The sequence below is a fragment of the Rhineura floridana genome, chromosome 10 (genome assembly GCF_030035675.1).
Source record: "Rhineura floridana isolate rRhiFlo1 chromosome 10, rRhiFlo1.hap2, whole genome shotgun sequence".
Lineage (NCBI taxonomy): Eukaryota > Metazoa > Chordata > Lepidosauria > Squamata > Rhineuridae > Rhineura > Rhineura floridana.
The window spans coordinates 65,919,154-65,939,492 of record NC_084489.1 but is presented as its reverse complement, the minus strand read 5'-3'; the positions used below and the strand labels follow the sequence as shown (position 1 = coordinate 65,939,492).

Here is a 20,339-nt window from a genome sequence, read left to right as displayed (position 1 = left end):
CATTAAACAGTCATGGCTTCCCCCAAAGAATCCTGGGAAGTGTCATTTGTGAAGGGTGCTGAGAGTTGCTAGGAGAATTCTCTGGGAACTGGCTGACTGTTAAACTACTCTGGCGATTGGAGCTCTGTGAGGGGAATAGGAGTCTCCTATTAAGACTCAGCACCCTTCACAAACTACACTTCCCAGGATTTTGTGGGTGAAGCCAATGCTGATTAATACGGAATAAATGTCTGGTGTAGATGTGGCCATATACATAGGGAGTAATTCCCATAGAACATGGTAGGAAATACTTCTGAGTAAAGAGGCTTAGGGAAGGACCATGATGCTTTGCATGGAGAAGCTCTCTGGTTCAATCCTCAGCATCTCCAGATAGGGCTGGGAGATAGAACCCCCCCCCATCTGAAGCACTGCAGAATTACTACCAGATGCTAAGCTACTTTGAGACCAGTGGTCTGACTCGGTCAAAGGCAGCTTCCTTTGTTCCTATGCTATAAAAAACTTTTGATAAGACCTGTAAACTTCTGCAGGGGTTTTCCACGCTTCTCTGGAACAAAGATTTGTGAACCGTGTGCCACCAGAGCCTCCCCGCCCACCTTGGAATACGCTGCTTTGGACTAATCACCACTCTACAAAGCATTGATCCCTATGCTGCTTATAATATGGGCAGCAACATCATCCCAAAAGAGGCAGTAAGGGTGCTCTGGGATTGCGTGATGATGCAGCCTGCCCTACAGCCCAGCAATATCATTATTGCCCCATCCTTGAACCCAAACAGTCTAGGAAAAGGGGTGTGTGGGATGTCAGGAGGATGCAAGATGGAGTGGGCTGCCCCATAACTGCAAGGAAAGCACCTGTCCATTGTCCCAGCTGGCTGAGAAAATAATTTATGTAACTTTTTGCGTGTAAAAATGAAGCACATCTTCAGCGGGAATCCAGGAGAAAACACAGACACACCTGTGCTCCAGAGAACAAATGTCTGGGAAAATGCTGCTCTGGAAGATTACTTCAGCGCAAGCAGAGAGCTGACAGCAATTTGTTCCCAACTTCTAGAAGATGCAGGCCCAGTACTTTGCCAAAGAACTTGTGGATTACTATTGAAACAAATTAAACAAGCAGGTGTTATCTCAAGAATCACTCATTCTTTCCTACTCTGACCTCAGGGTACTTAAAGGACTCAGGGCTCAGGCCCATGACACAAATATGCATAACGTTTGCACTGTGCTAAAGGACAGGGGTTCCTAGACTGGTGCGTGGACGAGCAATGGTCCACAAACTTCACTCTGGTGGTCCACAGCATATCTGTGAAGAATGTGGGAGCAGCAGTTCTGAGCGGTGGGCGCAGAGGCTGCTCTGTTGTTCTAAGAACCTGGCAGTCTGCCTACAAGGTGGAATGGACCAGAAGTGGGTTGGTGGGGGTAGGAAGCCCTTGCAAGGATTAGAAGTGCGAAAGTCAGGGCGAGAGGAAGCAAACACATAAAAATAAACCAATGAAGCAATTAAAATTACCATTAAAATAATACAGCATCTAGCACAGTGAATTACAATCATTACAACAGGTAGAAACATCTGCCAAGTAGTCTGCCCAGACCCTCAGCAGTTTTCAAGTGGTCCATGGGGGAATTCTTTGGGGGAACCGCTGCTATAGATGCAGTAGTGTAGTAGCAAATTCAGAAGTGCAGGGTCCCTTTATGATTGTCATCCTAGCCCTCTCACAGCCAAGCCCCCTTTTCCACTTTCCCTCGTCTTCCTTGTTCTGCATGTCATCTCCGAGTCCACACTCCACTACAACAGATGTCCCTGTAGTGCAGCCAATCAGCATGAAAAGGGAGGCTGTGTTTTAGCTACTGAGAAGAGTCTTCTCAGTGTATGACTCACCTTTCACTCTGATTGACTCCAATCAGCACAAAAGCACAAGGCCTCTGCTCAATGGCTAACACACTCCCCTTTCATGCTGATTGGCTAATACATAGGAGCCTGGCTGGGACTCTGCTCCCCAAAAACTAAGGAGTCTGTGACTCCCCGTGACTCAGAATGACTACGCCCCTGTATAGATGCCTCTGAGAAATTAAGCTGGTCGGTGAGGGTCTCACCAACACTGTGCCCACCCACCCTATAAGCAAAGTAAGAACAAAAAAAATTAAAGGAAAAAAAAGTGAACTCGGCAGGAGGTTTGGGGCCCGCCCACTAAAAAAGACCCTGGTCTCTGTCCCCTGGGTGCCCCATCCCAACAATGCTCAACTCTGACTCACCCTCACAAGCTCTTCCTTCTCTTCATTCCTCAGCATCCCTTAGTTATCTCCTCTCAACTGATTTCTAACAGCCTAGAATGCTCCTGTCACTCAAAAGCCGCTCCCCACCACCAGCACCACCACAGCATTCAAAAGGCAGGGCTGGGGAACCTGTGGCCCTCCAGATACTGTTGGATCACAACTCCCACTGCTCCTGGCATTGGCCATGCTTGGCTGTGGCCAAGGGCCACAAGTTCCCAATTCCTGAGCTAGGACATTACATCACACCTCAGTCACCTTCAATGCCAGTGGAGACTGGTGGCTCCGATGTCAGTGGGGCAGTGAATCCACTACAGGTTTTAAAACCCAGAGCAAATTCACTGCCCCACTGACATCAGAGCCTCACGTCTCCATTGTTTGAATAGGTTACAAGATCCTTTGTCGTAACTTTTCTTGTTTAGAGACTCCTTATGTGATGACAACAACAACAACAACATGCTAGTGTGTGCAATAACAACAACAATAATAAAAATTAAAAATATATACTGGCGTGTGCTACAATTGTACCCAGAAACACAGTTTTTGTTCCTTTCCAGTTAACACAATATTGAATTTCTTGCTGAGGTATCAGATCAAATCATTTTGCTGACATTGAAGCTAAAACATTTGGAGCTAAATGTGTAATAATGATTTTCATCAAGCAAAAAAACAAACAAAAAACCCCCCTGCATGCTTAAAGGGCAGGAACACACTGCATGTTGGGATGCCTGTCATGTGAGCAGCTGCAGCTAGCAAAAAAACCCTGCAATTTTCTGAGTTCCCAAGCTTGCAAATGGATTATTTCTGGTATTATTTATCACAAAGATTAGCGCTAAATTATATTCCACTAGAATTCCAGAAGTAGCTTGTACATCATGTGAAAGATCAAATATAATGCACAAATTACCCGGTAAGAAATCATCAGAATAACGGAATAAAGTACAGTGTGAAAGCAGCCATTGTTGGCTATGATTCTCAGCTTCCTAAAGGCATCAGGCTGACCACTGCTGAAAATAGAAATGGATTGTTCCATCCACTGCTACTGCTAAAACCTGATCTTTCCCCATGTTTTTTTATTTCCAGACTATGGTAGATTCATTTCCTGTGAATGCAGCCTATGGTAGATTCATTTCCTGTGAATGCAGCCTCCACCCTCAGCCTTGCATCTTGATTTGCGTTATCTATGCAGAGCAACAACTACTTTCCCATGCAGAAGTTTATGGGCTTCCTGTCAGCTCAGGCTCACTGACTTGGCTCCAGTCAAAATCCATGGAAGAGTTGCTTCTTCAAGGAAAAAAGTCTAAGACTTGCACCAGGAGAGGAAGACAGCCTTCCACACGTGGGAGTCTATGGAATCTTTTCCTGGTGGTAGTTGTAGTAGGGCAAAGTGAAGCCAAATAATGACAAGAATACTCCCTGTACATTTTGTCTCATATCTCAGATTCTACAGATGCTAGAAACTTCCTCTTTGTTTACAAATGAAAACTGGGAATCTGAGGATTATGGTTCGGGAGGGAGGGCAACTGCTCCCTTGTACCCCCCTGTGAACTGGATGCCCATGCTTCCACATCAGGACCCCCCAAAAAAGTGAGTTGCCCTGTGAGCTGGCTAGCTTCAAGCGCCATTCTCCATCACTAACAGCTCCACAGACATCTGGCTATCAGGAGCCAAAGGCAAGTACTGTGTGAAAAGTGGTAGCCATCCTCTCAGAAAAACCACGATTAAGGCTCCCCCAGCCACCAAATCAAGATTTAAGCCAGCAGCAACAGCAGCAACCAAATTTTTGTAAGCAACGGTAGGAGGAAGACAACTTATGAAGTTGGTCAACAAACTCTTCCAGATCTCCACTGGAGGAGAGACAAAGACTTCTTAAGCCTCCAAAAGGAAAATAAAAGGCATCCATCTCAGCTTCTCTGGAGAAACCATAGAAAGATGAGAGCATCTCAGGAAGAGAGGATGCGTTTTCAGACTTAACCCAGTATGACAGTGTTTAGATGGCACCCAGGACAAGACAGCAAAGTTCAGTACAGAGATTTGCTTCAGAGGGAGCCAAGATGCTTGCAGAAGGAAATGATAATGTTCTCATCCAAGGCCCCATCTGCACTATCCATTTAGTACCACTTCAAATAGTCATGGCTTTCACCAAAGCATTCTGGGAATTGTAGTTTGTGAATGGTGCTGAGAGCTGTTAGGAGACACCTCCCCCCCATTCCCCTCACAGAGCTGTAGAGTTCTCAGAGTGGTTTAACAGTCAATCCCCCTTCCCAGAGAACTCTGGGAATCTGTGAGGGGAATAGAGGGTCTCCCAACAACTCTCAGCACCCGTCACAAACTGTTTAAAGCAGTATGATACTGCTTTAAATCATAGAATCATAGACTTGGAAGGGACCTATAAGGCCATCGAGTCCAACTCCCTGCTCAATGCAGGAATCCAGCTTTAAGCATACTTGACAGGTGGCCATCCGGCTGTCTCTTGAATGCCCCCAGTGTTGGAGAGCCCACCACCTCCCTAGGTCATTGGTTCCATTGTCGTACCGCTCTAACAGTTACGAAGTTTTTCCTGATGTTCAGTTGAAATCTGGCTTCCTGTAACTTGAGCCCATTATTCCGTGTCCTGCACTCTGGGACGATCGAGAAGAGATCCTGGCCCTCCTCTGTGTGGCAACCTTTCAAGTAGTTGAAGAGTGCTATCATATCTCCCCTCAGTCTTCTCTTCCCCAGGCTAAACATGCCCAGTTCTTTCAGTCTCTCCTCATAGGGCTTTGTTTCCAGTCCCTTAATCATCCTCATTGCCCTCCTCTGAACTCGTTCCAGTTTGTCTGCACCCTTTCAGCCAAGCCAAAAACACTCAAGGAGGGTGGAAAGCTAGACTGGTGAGGGGCATGGCCTGTGGAAAACAGGTGTGGATAGACAAGGGCAGCGTGTGGTCAAGTGTGAGGAGAGTCCTTAGCAGTGGAGCTGGTCTATTAGAGCAATTGGGGCACTTCCCACTAACTGCAGTCTGCTCTCAGTCGGCTCCCACCTGCCTGCCGTCTTACTTACAGCTAATCAGAGGATGGCTGTGCCTGTCATTGGCTGTGGCTCCACCTGCTGTTGGACTCTCTGCCTTCCGCCCCACCAGTCCCAATGAGCACCAGCTGCCATTGGTCCTGAAGGCCAGATAGAGGCCTGGAAGGCTGCATTTGCCCCCCCCCCTCCGAAGATGAGGTTCCCCCAACCCTGATGTGGGGGCTACTACTTTTTAATAATTATTAATTAAACTGGGCCTATTTCTACGCCTTTGGGAAACGAAACACACTGAACATTAATAAAAAGCATGACACTTCTTCAGCATCGTTCAGATTTAGTCTTTTCATTGTTGTTGAACAAGAATACAACACAAAGTTAGTAGGTGAAGCTTCTTCTGCTTAATTTCTCTTTGGGCAGATGCTGTTAAAGGCACAAGAAGAAAGACTTCAGGCTGCACAATCATACATTTAACGCACATGACTCCTCCTAAACAATCCTGGGGACTAGTTTATCCCTCACAGAGCTGCCATTCCCAGCACCCTTAACAAACTACAGTTCCCAGGATTCTTCAGGGGAAGCCATGTGCTTTAAATGTTTGGTGTGTATGCAGCCACTGTACCAAAGAAAGCTAGCAAATCTTTCCAACAAGCAGGAGAAATGGAATGGAAGGCCATTGTTTACACTGGATTTATGAGGGGAATTAAAATTTAAGGCTGTTCCCTAATAAATGAATTATCTGGAGAATGGTGGCAATTTGGCCAGAGATGTCACTAGGCACGTGGGTCTTTGGTTGGGGTTTCCTAAGGCGAGAGATGATGGGGGATTGAACAATAGCCCTCCTCTCATTGTGTCCCCTTATCATGCATTAGCATTTATGAGTCACGTTGTGGCAAGTAGGGTGGTGAGCCTCTTAAAACCAAGATGAGTAATAGCATTATCTTCATTGGGATCAAGGCCTGGCTCCTTGCAGTTGTTGCCTCCGTCGCAGGCACCTACATTTGCAGATGCTGTCCCATCTCCAGCTATGTTTGACCAAGGTCAGTGATTTTCCTCCATCTTTAGAGCCCACTGGGCTTTAGAACTCCTAATTTCTTCCCTTTATATGTCATACCTTTTTTTAAGATTATGAGACAGAATCTTTTGTAGGATTCCCTCTTCAAAGTAAAATGTCTAGTTGTAGTGTAATAATAATACCAGGAGAAGTAGTAGTGGCTAAGCTCATAACTAGAGATAGAGGAGAAATTTGATTGTTTGCATTTAAATGTAAACTTTCCTAAACAGTATGCGAACTGAAACACAGCCATCCCTCAAAATTCACACTTCTCCAAATTTTGCAATCTATTTCTTCAGCCAAGTAATGTGTACAAAAATTCATATACTGGGGTAAACTGTGCATAGAAATGCAAAAATTAGTGAAATATATAAATTAATACATAAAATAAAACACATTATATTAGGAAAAACTATATATTAGGGGAAATTGTGTACAAAAATTCTTATATTAGGAGAAATTCACACTAAGATGCTAATGAATTTCCACTAGGACTTTAAAAAAATCACAAACTGATATGGAAATGTGAAGAACTGAACTTAAGATTGAAAGAATGAGAAACTGAAATGGATAGATTTACTCATCCCTACTCATAACATTATTGCAACTCATTTCTGGAACTGAATTTGTGCTTATATATTTCTAACAAGTCGCCACAATTTGGAATGAAAGAAGGATTAACAGAGTGACCCTATACATATCTACTCCAAAATAAGTCCCATTGAGTTCAAGGACACTTACTCCCAAGAAAGTGGGAGTAGGGTTGTAGTCTCTCAATGACACTTGCAGACCTGAACAGCTGGCATCTGGTTTCACTTTGCAGAAGTTAATGTGTGTTAATTTTTCATTCAAAACCTTTTTTTACAGTTTTCTCTGCAGCCCTTGAGGTCTGGTGTGCATTTCAGAGCATATATTGAAACTGCCTATACCTGAAGGTGACCATAACTAACTCATCACATATGTAGACTGAATGCACAGCTCTTTTCCCCTTGTTCCCTACACAGCAGATCTTAGAGCCAAAATATATTATATGTTCAACAGATGCTATTCAAAAACAGCATTGCCATTATCCTTCTTGGAGAAAAATGCCCCTAAATGGCTTGCCACCTGCTTAGAATCCCCCCTCCTAGTTTCACCTAATGCTGGTTTAGTCTAGTGGCAAAGGTTGCAATCCTATGCAATGTTGTATTTTGTTTTTTAAAAGGCATAGCCCAGCTTTCCTAAACATAGGCCAAGGTGGCTAACATCATAATCAATAACAATGTTCAACTTCACTTTCAAAACTAGACAGCATAAAACAGAGAGATAAACATAGCCTGTGTTTGGATGTAGCACTAAACCATGATTGAACACTGTGCACATAAGCTCAGCCTCCTCCTGGGCTCACACACACGCCTCCTTCTTCTCCCATATGGTTGAGAGGAGCAGTTTAGAAGGTTTAGCTTCCACTGTTACTTAACCACAGTTTGTTGTTCCATTCACACTTGGAACTGCGGTTAACATTCAATATGATTAGTTTAAACAAGCTATCTTCATAAACCATGGTTTGAATTTGGCTTGCTTTAAACAAACAATGTTAACTACAGTTTGTTATTTCACTCAAGACAACAAACTGCAGTTAACTAAAAGCAAAAGCTTCTGAACACCACCTGGCTTACCCATGCGAAAGGAAAAAAAGGGGAGTTGTTTGTGAGCCCAGGAGGAGGCTAAGTTTGTTCAAGTAGTGCTAAATCATAGTTTAGAACAGTGGTTCTCAACCTTTATAAGTTTGTAAGTTCAAAAGATTTTGTGACCCCCCACACAAACACTGTCATTTTAGTCTCTGAATCAGGTTTTCTACTTATTCAGATCCAGACGCGTTCTGCAGAAAGAATTCCTGTCATATGACACGTTAATAGAGCAGACGACAGGACATTAAATCTAGCAACTGAAAAAGCTCACCTAAATCTTGTACCTTCAAAATCTTCAAATAAGGTGCTGGGCATGAGGAAGGTAAAAGATTAGGGCAGTTAAAAAAAAAAAAGGAGAGCCACACTTCCTCACAGAGATCTTTACCTCAAGCACATTTTAGGTGTAGAATGCCCTAAAGCTCAACCTTTATGAGTACGGGACCCCCTTTGTAAGCTCAAAAAATATTGTGACCCCCCCCCATGCTAATTGTAATTTTAGTCTCTGTTAATTGAAAAAATAGTGTGTGGCAAAATCACATCTCCAAATATACCTTTCCATAAAAAGCTCCCTGCAGACAGGGAGGTGTTGATTTCTTTTCTTAATGCAAAGGTCCAATCAAATTGGGATCCCCCTCCCTCCCCACATAGTCTGAAGTTGTACAGTCCTGTCTCCCCACACCAGTGGGTTACAGTGTTGAGTTAAGATCCAGGTTCAAAATCCCCACCCAGCCATGAAGCCACTGGGTGACCTTGGCCAGACACAGTCTCTCAGCCTGACCTATCTCACACGGTTGGTGTAAAGATAAAATGGAAGTGGGGGAACCATGTGCACCACCTTGAGCAACTTGGAGGAAAGGTGGGATATAAATGCAATAATAATTAATTAAATAAATAAATTTCAGCTGCAGTATGTGGACCGCAGCCTTAGCCAACCTGCTGAGCTTTTTAAAAATCATCATCATCATCAAGAAGAAGCAATGTGGTAGTGGTGGGGCTGCTAGATTGTGAAGACAAAAGGGTAGATAGGTTGAGGAGGGGGGTTAGTGCTTTTAAGCCTTGGGATGATCATCAGAACTGATGACTTGGTTAGCGTGCACTTGGGGAATGAGAGTGAAGCAGAAGGCAGATCAGCGCACGAACACACACAAACACACCTGCTCCTCCTGCAAGCATCTGCAGGCGTACATGCATTTGGGCACGTGGAAGGGAGGAAACCCTCAACTGCTGCAGCATCTTGGAGAGAGAGGTTGGGATGGAATATAGGTGGAAGAAAGGGGCAACACTGGCACACACACTTAGCCTCAGAGATGGGGTGGGCAAGCAAGTCCTGAGCTTCCTTACTGCTCCTTGGCTCCATCTGGGCTGAAGGCGAGATCTGGGCGACCTCGCAAATAAGAATCAGGAGTCAAGGCAGGCAGGCAGTCTGGCTGTCAAGAAGGAAGGAGGAAAGCAGCCTTTCCTTGCAGCCTTGCTTCTTTTTGCTTCACAAAAAGCCCTCTCCTCTCCTTCTGAGCAAGGGCATCATCAATGAACTGTTCTCTAAAATCAGTTCCCATAGAAATATTAAGTACCTGCAAGGGACTTGAGTCCCATCTGTGAAGACCTGGGTGCAGCAGAAATGACTGCCATATGAACTAAAGCTTCAGGAAAATAAATTTGCACATATATGAGATCACAAAAAGCAGCAGGCATTTTTTTTGAGTAGACGTGATACAAATAGACTTTTATCCTGTATAAGATAGATATCAATAGGTATTTACTTATGTAGGCTTTTAGTTTCAGAGATATGGTGCGCGCACACGCACACACACACCCCTGCATCTGTCAGTTAAATGTGCAGTCAAATCTTTGTTAGGCTCTAGCCATGAGTGTAAGTCCTATTGAACTCAGTGGGATTTATTTCCAAACAGAAATGCATAGGTTTGGGCAGCATATTACTTAAATATTTATCTAAGAGCCCCTCCTAACTGGTGTTCTGCAAGTGTATTCTGAATTTCTGAAACATGTCCTTGACGCAATGACAGTGCATTAGTGGTGGGTTTATAGTGGACCATCCACACAACATTCTGCTTTATTAGTTTGTTCTGCGATCCTTTCCCAACGTTACCACATTATTGGTGTCTGGTGTGGCACTCTTGGGCTATAGCTCAATAAAAGCAGGACCAAACCCCCCCCACCCCACCCCCGAAAACCCCTAGGACATTTTTGTGGTATAAAAAGTGAAAGGATTTCAGCAGGAAACTACAAGGCATGAACTGATTGGAAATGAAGCACGGTGTCTGCCCTAAAACGTTTGCAGGTGCAAACAGTATTGAAAGTGGGATTGCGCATAACCATCATGAGCACAGATCATCATGAATGCACAGTAAAAAGAACATCTGGAGAGGCCCTAAGTTATAAAATGCACAATATGTAGGAATAATGCGCTCAAGCTGAGGAAGCCAGATTTCAGCTGAACATCAGGAAAAATTTCCTAACTGTTAGAGTGGTACAACAATAGAACCAATTACCGAGGGAGGTGGTGGGCTCTCCAACACTAGAGGCATTCAAGAGGCAGCAGGACAGCCACTCTTTGGGTATGGTTTATGTTGAAATATTTGGCTAGTTTTTATACAAGAGTTCATTTGTAACAAGCAAATAAACAGTTGCAATATGCAAATAAACATTCAAATGCCAAATCAAGTAACTACACACACACACACACACACACACACACAGAGAGAGAGAGAGAGAGAGAGAGAGAAGCAGGGGCATCACTACCGAGGTGCAGAGGGTGCGGCCTGCACCTGGGTGTCACCTTGAGGGGGGTAACACCCAGAGCCACCCCGCGCCATTGCCCAGCAAGGCTGCTCCAACTCCTCCTCGGAGGCGGGTGGGCGGGCAAGACCAGGAGCAGCGTCGGCATTCCCAGGCCTTCTCTGGCTGGGTGCCCCTCCAGCGCGCGCCCTCCCAGGGGCATGGACGGGGTGGCTGGCCTTGAGTGCATGCGTGCATGCGCATGCGTACGCACACACATGCAAGCCCAGCCACTTCGTCCATGCCCTTAGGATGGTGCGCACCGGAGGTCCGCACCCCCCCGCACTCCCGCTAGTGACGCCGCTGAGAGAGAGAGAGAGAGAGAGAGAGACTTGGATCCAAAGATAAATTAACTTGAGGTCCACTGTCCCCTCTTCTCCCCTGTAACCATCTGCAGTCTCTGAAAGGCCTCTCTGGAGAATTGGGGGGGTCCCCGAGCAATGCAGCTGGGAGTGTAGGTGCTGCTGGGGAAGGTGGGAAACACTTAAATTTGGGGCTTGGATCCCAAATTGGAAAATAATTAACTTAAGGAAGTTCATGGGAAGGAAACTTTCCCATTTTTCCTCCCTCCCCAACAGCCCCACACACTCTTTGGGAGGACCCCCTGACTCTGGGAATGGGGTTCACATGGGCAAGAGGGGACAGGATACTCCTTCCATGAAATCGCTTAAGTTAATTTATCTTAGGGTCCAGCCATAGTAAATAAACATCCTTTTCCTGTTTAATAATAAATTGGTTATCCCACTTTCCATCACAAATTAGAAGATAATCAGTAGCTACTAGGGATGGAAAGATCTGTCTTTTCAGTTCTCTCAGTTTCTTATTTTTCCAGTGTTAAATTCAGTTCTCTACATTTCTGCAGCAATCTGCGAATTTTTTAAAAAAGAATTATCATGAAAATTCTCCACCATTTTAGTGTGAATTTCTCCAAATAAACACATTTTTGTAGGCAGTTTTGACAAAGGTACACATTTTTGCAAGCCATTTCTCATCATTCCATGCCTTTTTGCATGTTATTTTCACTCATGTATTCATTTTTATGCACACTTTCCCCTAATATATGCATTTTTATAAATGTTGTTTAGTTGGCGAACTGCATCCCAAAATTGTAATAAATGCAAATTTTGAAGGATGGCTGTGTTTCGGTTCTCATATTGTTTTGAAAATTGCAAATTTGATAAATTCTGCTTGAAATGTGAACTGAATCGAAATTGTCACCCATCCCTAGTAGCTACAGAAGCTCCTTCAGGAGGAAGGGTGGGATATAAATTCAATAAATAATCGTAATTCTCTTCAGCAGGAGAGAAAATGCCTAGAAGACCACTTCCCTTAACTGATCAGGCTTCACTGAAACCCTATAGAGAGATATATAAAAGCTGGTGCTATTGTTACTCCACCTCACCTCTCTGCTAATCTAAACAAAGAATGGCATATATAGGAGACTACATAGACAAAGAGCATGCCTACTGACTCTATGCAGTTAGCCACAACATAAATGACTGATCTACCTCTGCACCCCTTAAGAATCTTATCAAATGGTCATTAATTTGTCCTTGTTTCATCTAAACAGTTCCCTAAGCCTGTTTGGGGAGTCTTTTTTGAGACTCCCTAAACAAGGGGATGGGTGATTAAGATAAGCTGTGCAAAAGCTGATCTGCAATATCAAAGGAGAGTTCAGAGAAAGTACTCAGGTCAACTATACATCAATTAAGATGCAGCAGATAATTTTAAGAAGAGGTCAACTGCAAGTCAATTACACGTAGAACTTTCCGGAAGACAAACAACGACAACAAAAAACTAACTCTACCATTAAGTCAAAAATATAGCATCGTAGTGTGGCTATATATATAATTTTCAACATATGTTTAGGATCGTTTTCTGAATTAAACAAAATATATGGGTTTCATTCAGGAAGTAGGGAATTATTGGGAGGGGATTAGGCAAAATGATCTTTGCAAATAAAACATAAATTACAAAAAATATTCCTGACCTGCCTGCCCACAATATATTGGTATCTATGTTAGTCATCTGTGTCCTAAAATAAGGAAAACCAGTTGCTGGGAATCACAAGTGGGGAAAGAGCTGTTGCACTCAGATTCTGCTGACGGACTTCCCATGGGCATCTGGTCAGCCATTGTGAGACCAGGATGCTGGACTAGATGGGCTGCTGGCCTGATCCAGCAGGGCTCTTATGAACCCTCCAAATGTTTGCAAAGATGCCCTTCTTGGTTGCTTGACAGTGATTCCTAGTTGCCATCAGCTATTTATATAACTGGCCTAAATCTATATTCTTTGTATTTTAACATGTTGGTACAGCAAGAAGACTGACAGATACATACAAAGGTCATTTCCTGAATGCAAATGGCAGAAGAGATGGGCTGTATACTTCCTTGCTACAGAAGTATTAATACCTTCCAGGGTTTACCCATTATGCCCATCATAGCAATTTTATCCTTTAACACAGAATGTGGATACTGTTTAGTTGCAAAAGAAGGGGCTAATAGAAGTGACCTAGACTTCAGCCAATGGCGGTATGTTATTGATCCCTGCAGGCCCAGCTCTGCCATCATTAATTGATTAACATACAACTTAATGCCAGAATTAGACAGAATGAGGATGCCACTTCAGGCAGCTAATTTTGGATGTTATGCAACAACAAGTGGTTAGCTATTTAAAGCTGCAATCATAACCTCACTTACCTGGGAGTAAGCCCCAATAGGACTTACTTCTGAGTAGATATGGTAAGGATTGCGCTGTAATTTATTAAATAAAGAGACACTTGTAGGATTTTCTGTCTTAGATGCTCAAAAAACACAGCTAGCCTTGGGTACTTTGCATCTTGACTTGGAGATGCCATCATTTGTTACCTTCCAGCAGAAAATGTATCGTGCTGGCCTTGTGTGTACTCATATCTGATGTTCAGTATTGCGGTGGGTGATGGAATTCTGAAAACCCATTATAGAATCATAGATCACAAAATCATAGAATAATACAGTTGGAAGGGGCCTATAAGACCATCGAGTCCAACCCCCTGCAGGAATCCAAATCAAAGCACACCCGACAGGTGGCTGTTCAGCTGCCTCTTTAATGCCTTCTATGTTGGAGAACCCACTACCTCCCTAGGCAATCATATAAAATTGTATATTAGACAGTTAACAAGGAAAGTGGGGTGGGACTGGGAGCTTAAAGCAGCCAAACTATATCTCCAACCCCATAGCAGTTTAACATAGCAGCTTAACACATAGCCAAAGCCACCACCCCAATTAAAATTTTCTACAATATTTCCAAAAAGATGGCTTCAGGATGAAAATGGTTCATGCATGTAGGGATATTGTGGCATGAATATTATTGCAATGTCCCTAAGTCCACACATTGGGACTTGCTCATGCAGGAATGTGCATCACTTAATTTCCCGTCACTGGAGACTTGGGCCTGAATGTGCAAACTGACTAAATGCATTTGAGTTGATTCCATTTGTGCTATGGTATCTGTGACTGCCTAATCACACATGCAGATCATGATTTTGCAGCATGTAGCTGATGAGTAGGGATGTGCAAACTAGCCCATGTACTTGCCTCAAGATTATTCAACATGATCAACACATCACATTCACAAATATCTATAGAGGTACATTCCATAAAGATTACCATATATCTGAGATAGCAACAGATTACTCTTTTGTCATAGACTGCCACGGTGAAAGGTATGGCTTTTTATATTGATCATATGTAACATTAGACATATTTCAACTAGTGTGTCTTATATGTTTATCCTTAGATAAACATAAGATGGGAAACCTGTGGGCCTCCAGATGTGGCTGGACTACTGCTCCCATCATCCCCGACCATCCAACAGCTGGAGGACCATGAGCTCCTTAACTGCTGCATTAGATCAACCACGTTAGAACTGTAAAAAGGTAAAGGTGTCCCACGCACTTACAGTGTGAGTCGTTTCCGACTCTTAGGGTGACGTCTTGCCACGTTTACTGGGCAGACCATATATATGGGGTGGGATTGCCAGTTCCTTCCTCGGCCTTTCTTTACCCCCCAGTACTCATTTTACCGACCACAGATGGATGGAAGGCTGAGTGGACCTCGGCCCCTTTTACCGGAGATTCGACTTCCTCCATCCGTTGGAATTGAACTCCGGCCGTGAGCAGAGCTTCGGCTGCGTTACCGCCGCTTACCACTCAGCGCCACAGAGAGCCACGTTAGAACTGACAGTGTCTCAAAGTACATGTAAAGGACTCTGTGGTATTACTATAAGGAATTCAACTGTTGTTGAGCTTGATGCTCAGTTAATAGTTTGAGCTTGGATGATGTTATGTGGGGGCCGCCAACTTTCTTGAACTCAGACTTTTTTGCTATGTTGAATAGGGGAGGAAAAATAATTTCCTTTTATGTGAGCCTCACAAAGGAATGAAAGGTTGAGAAATGCATGCAGGGAGCTCATTTGTTCTGCTGGCCATGCCTCTTAGCTACAGCTTAACTATCTGTTTGGGTGATCTGACAGAAATCTTTCAAATGAGTTCATACACTGCCATATGAGAACTGCCAGATTTCTCTGCCCATATGATAAAGCAGTTAGAGGTCCATGAAATGGTGACTCTTGCACTTTTCAAATACTTGCCTCTAGTAAGAACGTCTGTGAACAATATGCTTTATTCATTAAATCATGCAGTCTGGGGATCTTTCAGTGTAGGCTCCATAAATGTACTCTAGACTGTAGAAAAGCCTGGGTGATTTAGCAACTCAGGACTCATTCTAACATGCAGTTATTTCATGAGATCTTTCATTGCTGACCTACTCCACACCTAGGCTTGGGTCATGCGTGCATGTAGCACACGTGATTTTTCTCCCCTTTTGCCAAATGTATGAGCTGACATGTTTGAGATGACATGAGGAGCAGTATATTTTGGAGATCAGGGTCCCAGCCGGGTCTCTATATATGAGCCAATCATCATGAAAGGGGAGTGTGTTAACCACTGAGAAGAGTCCTTATTCTTTTGTGCTGGCTGAAGCCAATCACAGTGAAAGGCTCTTCGCAGTAGGTTCCCGTTTCATGATGATTGGCTCCTAGGGACATCTGTTGTAGTGGAGTGTGGGCCTGGAGATGACACGGACAGCAAGGGAGATGAGGGAAAGTGGAAAAAGGGCATGGCTGTGAGGGGGTGTGGTGTGACTGTTATGAAGGGACCCTGCACTTCTGGATTTGCCACTACACTACTGGTGAGGAGATAAATAGAGAGGACCTTTTATCTATTAATGCCCAGTGGCGTCACTAGGGTTGGTGTCACCTGGTGCGGTAACTCATGGTGTCACCCCCATGGACCTCCTCCCGTATCAGACCATACAGAATCCTTAGTAATGTTTTTTGTACTAATGTTACTCGTAAATCGTAATTCCCATATATCACTGAATGTAATGGCAATAGTAGTGACATAAACAACTAGCAAAATTAAAATTACACCTTTGAATTACAATATCATATGCACAGCTCAAATTCTTGCTCTTATTACTAATGGGAGTTAATTATCTTGCATATGCCCATAGTAAATTTTCAGATACTTTCAGACCCTCAGCAATTTTCAAGTGGTCTACGTAGAAGAAAGGTTTGGGAACCCCTGGAATAAGACACCTGCTTATGTCCCTATGCTGCTCTCTCCCCTCATTTATGGGCCTGGGATGCTTGCGTGTGGACACACCTCCTTACAATTATGGAAAGTGATTCTTAATAATAAGTCTCCAGACACAAAGTTACATAGGTATTTTTCAGTTGTTTAGTAGAAAATTCAGAAGTGCAGAGTCCCTTCATGATAGTTACAGCCACATACACCCTTTTTTGCTCCTGGATTAAGAATGAGATCTTTGCTAATGCATTCTCTCACAACAACAAACATCTCTAGGAGCCAATCAGCATGAAAGTGGAGAGCGTTAGCAACTGAGAAGAGTCTTCTCAGTGGCTGACTCACCTCCTTTCACTCTGATTGGCTCCAATCTGCAGAAAAGGCAAGGAAGCATATTAGAAGACTCTTCTCAGTGACTAACACACTCCCTTTTCATGCTGACTGTAGGATGCTTGGAGACATAGGGACCCTGCTCCCAAAAAAGCAGAGGGACTAAGATCCCCTGGGCGACTACCCTCCTGGTGCTTATGGACATGACCGTAATATATTTTGTAAAGTGCAAGTTCAATATTATTTATTAAGTGTGTTTAGAATTACACTGATGGCATTCCCAAATATGTACTTTCACACAGACTTTGGTTTTCCATAACACAATGTTTGTCCAAGCCTCCACACTGGGGGGGGGCACTACTTGCACACCCCTTCCATAAGCACATGAAAGTTGGATACACACCTGAACCAAGACCCAGACAAAAGGGCACTCAAAACAAAAAGGTAATTACAGTGGCTGAGTAGATCTTGTACAGTGGTTATACTGACTGGGCAGCCACTGTCCTTCACATTTTACAAAACACTTTTTCCTATACAAAGATTAAATTTCTGTGTATGAAAAAGTAATATATGAAGTGGTCTCAATAGTGAGAAAAGTAAACAAGTGAATGGTGATCCAAATGTTTTTCATTCTCACGTTATGAAGCTAGCTGCCAGATGATGTATCACCTTCCCTACGCATGCAGCGTAGACTGAAAAAACAGCACCAAGCCACCATTCAATACATGCACGTGTTCTTTCCAACATGAATCTACAGGTCTCAAAAAGTTATGTGTGACAAAGTCCTCAAACACTTTATAACATGCCTCAAACATGGTCTCTTGTTCTACCAGCATGCCTTCACACCATCACTTTGCCAAAACATAAGGATAGGTAAATTGCTTTTAGGGAGGTTCACAATTATGATTTCCTATTTATTTAATCTAAAAATATTTAAAATACATAAAAACAGCCAGGGGAAGATATTGGAGAAATATAAAATAAATACAAATTTAAAAAAGGGGGGGTGAAAAGACCTTAAATGTGCTACTCACCATCTCTCAGCCTATCCTCCCCTCAGGATGAAAACAATGGAGAACCATGACCACCCCCAGGAAGACCGGCACACTTAAAACGTAGAGGGAAAAAGCATCTACAACCATAGTGTGAAATCAAATACTTATTGGGACACAGTATGAAGAAATATTTATATAAACATGACTATCAAATATGTTTATGAATTACACAATCTTTAAATATATTTATAGTGCAATCCGATGTTTGTTTACTCAGAAGCAAGTCCCAATGTATTCAATGGGGCTTACTCAAACTGGGAAGTGTGCAGAGAACTACAGCCTCAAGTGATAAGGAACTTGTTCTTTTAAGTTGAGACCTTATCCTAGTCTGAGTCTGTGTTGGAATTGCTTTTTAATGTTTTTAAGCCTTTTCTTTTTTTAAAAGCTTTTAAAAAATATTTTCAAAGATGTTTTAATATATTTTAAAGTCTGTTTTTATGATGTTTTAAAGTGCTTTTAGTGCTTTTGTTTGCCGCCCTGGGCTCCTACTGGGAGGAAGGGCGGATATAAATCAAATAATAAATAAATAAACTTCATTCACCCAACCCAAAATTCAGAATCATGCCTCTTTAGGCTGTTTTCCAACTGTTTATTCTTGCTTTATGGTTATTGGATTTTAAATGGCTTTATTTCTTGTTGTGAGCTGCCTTGGTTTCCAACCCTACCTCACAGGGTTGTTGGAAAGACTACACACACACACTGCAGATGTATAAATACATACAGCCCATATAATAGTTTATTGTCAAACCAGTTGGTCATTGAGGAAAAATCAGTATTAGTTTTTAAAAAATCAGTGTTCGTTTCCTACAGAATAAAAACTGTAATACCTAAGTAAGCCCTGCCTACTTGCTTTAAAATAGGACTGGAGGAGGGAGGGACAGAAAGACAACACAAACACAATTCTTTTTTATATTCACTCCAAAGTCCCATTGATTTTCAGCACATTCATAACCATGTCTACTCAAAAGTAAATCCTATTGAATTCAATGGGATTTACTCTGGACATATGGGATTAGCAATGCTTTTACCCCCACAAAAGCAAGTACTGGGAAGGTTTTGAAAACACTGCCCAGGATCCAGAGCTTGGAAAAGTTACTTTTTTGAACTACAACTCCCATCAGCCCAATCTAGTGGCCATGCTGGCTGGGGCTGATGGGAATTGTAGTTTAAAAAAGTAACTTTTCCAAGCTCTGCCAGGATCTGACTCCTACACATAAGAGGGGAAAAAACTGAAACGTATATACTTACCCAATTTATGAGATTTTCAGATAAACGGGGGGGGGACCACCATTTTCTGGCCTTGCAATGAGGTTTACTAGACACTGCCACAGGTCAAACAAACACTTCACTGATTGGCTGCAATCCTGAATGGGCGGGGTTAAAGCTACGAAGTGCTATACAGTAGTTTAAAAAAAGATTTAAAGGGGGCAGCTGATGTTTTTATGTATATCTCGAGAACCGGACCACCTAGAAACTTAACTTTTTAAAAAAATTAAAGCTGAGACTCACCCCCCTCTGATGGTGTCACCTGGTGCACTCCGCACCCCCCGCACCCCCCACGTGATTCCACTAGGGGGCGGCTGACGTTTTTATGTATATCTCGAGAACCGGACCATCTAGACACTTAATTTTTTTTAAAATTAAAGCTGAGAGTCACCCCCCTCTGATGGTGTCACCCGGTGCGGTCCGCACCCCCCTAGTGACGCCCCTGTTAATGCCAATTCACATATGTTAAGTCAAAGGTGAGGAGAAGGTATACTGGGATCTGCTGGTACAAGGGTAGCCAATGTGGTGCCCTCCAAGTCCCATCAGCCCCAAGCAGCATGGCCAATAGTCAGGGATGATGAGAGTTGTAGTCCAACAACATCTGGAGAGCACCATATTGGCTACCCTTGTATGGTAGATCTTTGGGTGATCCGTGGCAGATCAACAGGGTATTTTTTCTCTCACTCCCACATGTTTAACAATGGCATCACCAACATGATCTAAATTAGGCTGCTGAAATGAAGAAAGATAAGCAGGAGTGGCCTTCTGTGTGAAAGGACTGTGACTTCAGTTCCATTCTGGAACAGAAAACAAATTCTAGGCTCAGGATGTTCTCAGAGGCACCCTGTTCGTTCATTATAACAGCATGTCTTTTGAACCTGCTTTTTTCACCTGCCTTTGGTTGCAGATCTAGCAGTTCTAGTTCAAACAAACAAACAAACAAACAAACAAAGTAGTTCTGACAAACCTGAAGACTGCCCACCCCTGTGTTAAGTCATCATTTGATATTGCAGTCTTTGAAAGGTGCAAGTATTTCTTTGGGGTAAAGGCTTATAGCTCTGTGGGAGGGCACATGTTTTGTATGTAGAAGGTCCCCATTTCCATTCCAGGCATCTCCAGTAAGAATGATGGTCAGGGAGCAGATAATGTGAAAGACCTCCGTTGTCTTGCACAGCAGCTGCCAGACTAGACAATTCTAGATGGGCTGGCTCAGCATATAAGGCAGATTCATATAGTCAGCAAGTGATAAGCATGCACATGTGCGCCACT

At 43.2% G+C, this 20,339-nt stretch overlaps 1 protein-coding gene across 2 annotated transcripts in view; it reads right to left on the bottom strand.

Annotated features, from left to right (window-relative positions):
* JCAD (junctional cadherin 5 associated) overlaps positions 1 to 20,339 on the bottom strand; it is a 96,451-nt gene that overhangs the window by 48,615 nt on the left and 27,497 nt on the right. The gene's annotated exons all lie outside the window — the stretch shown is intronic.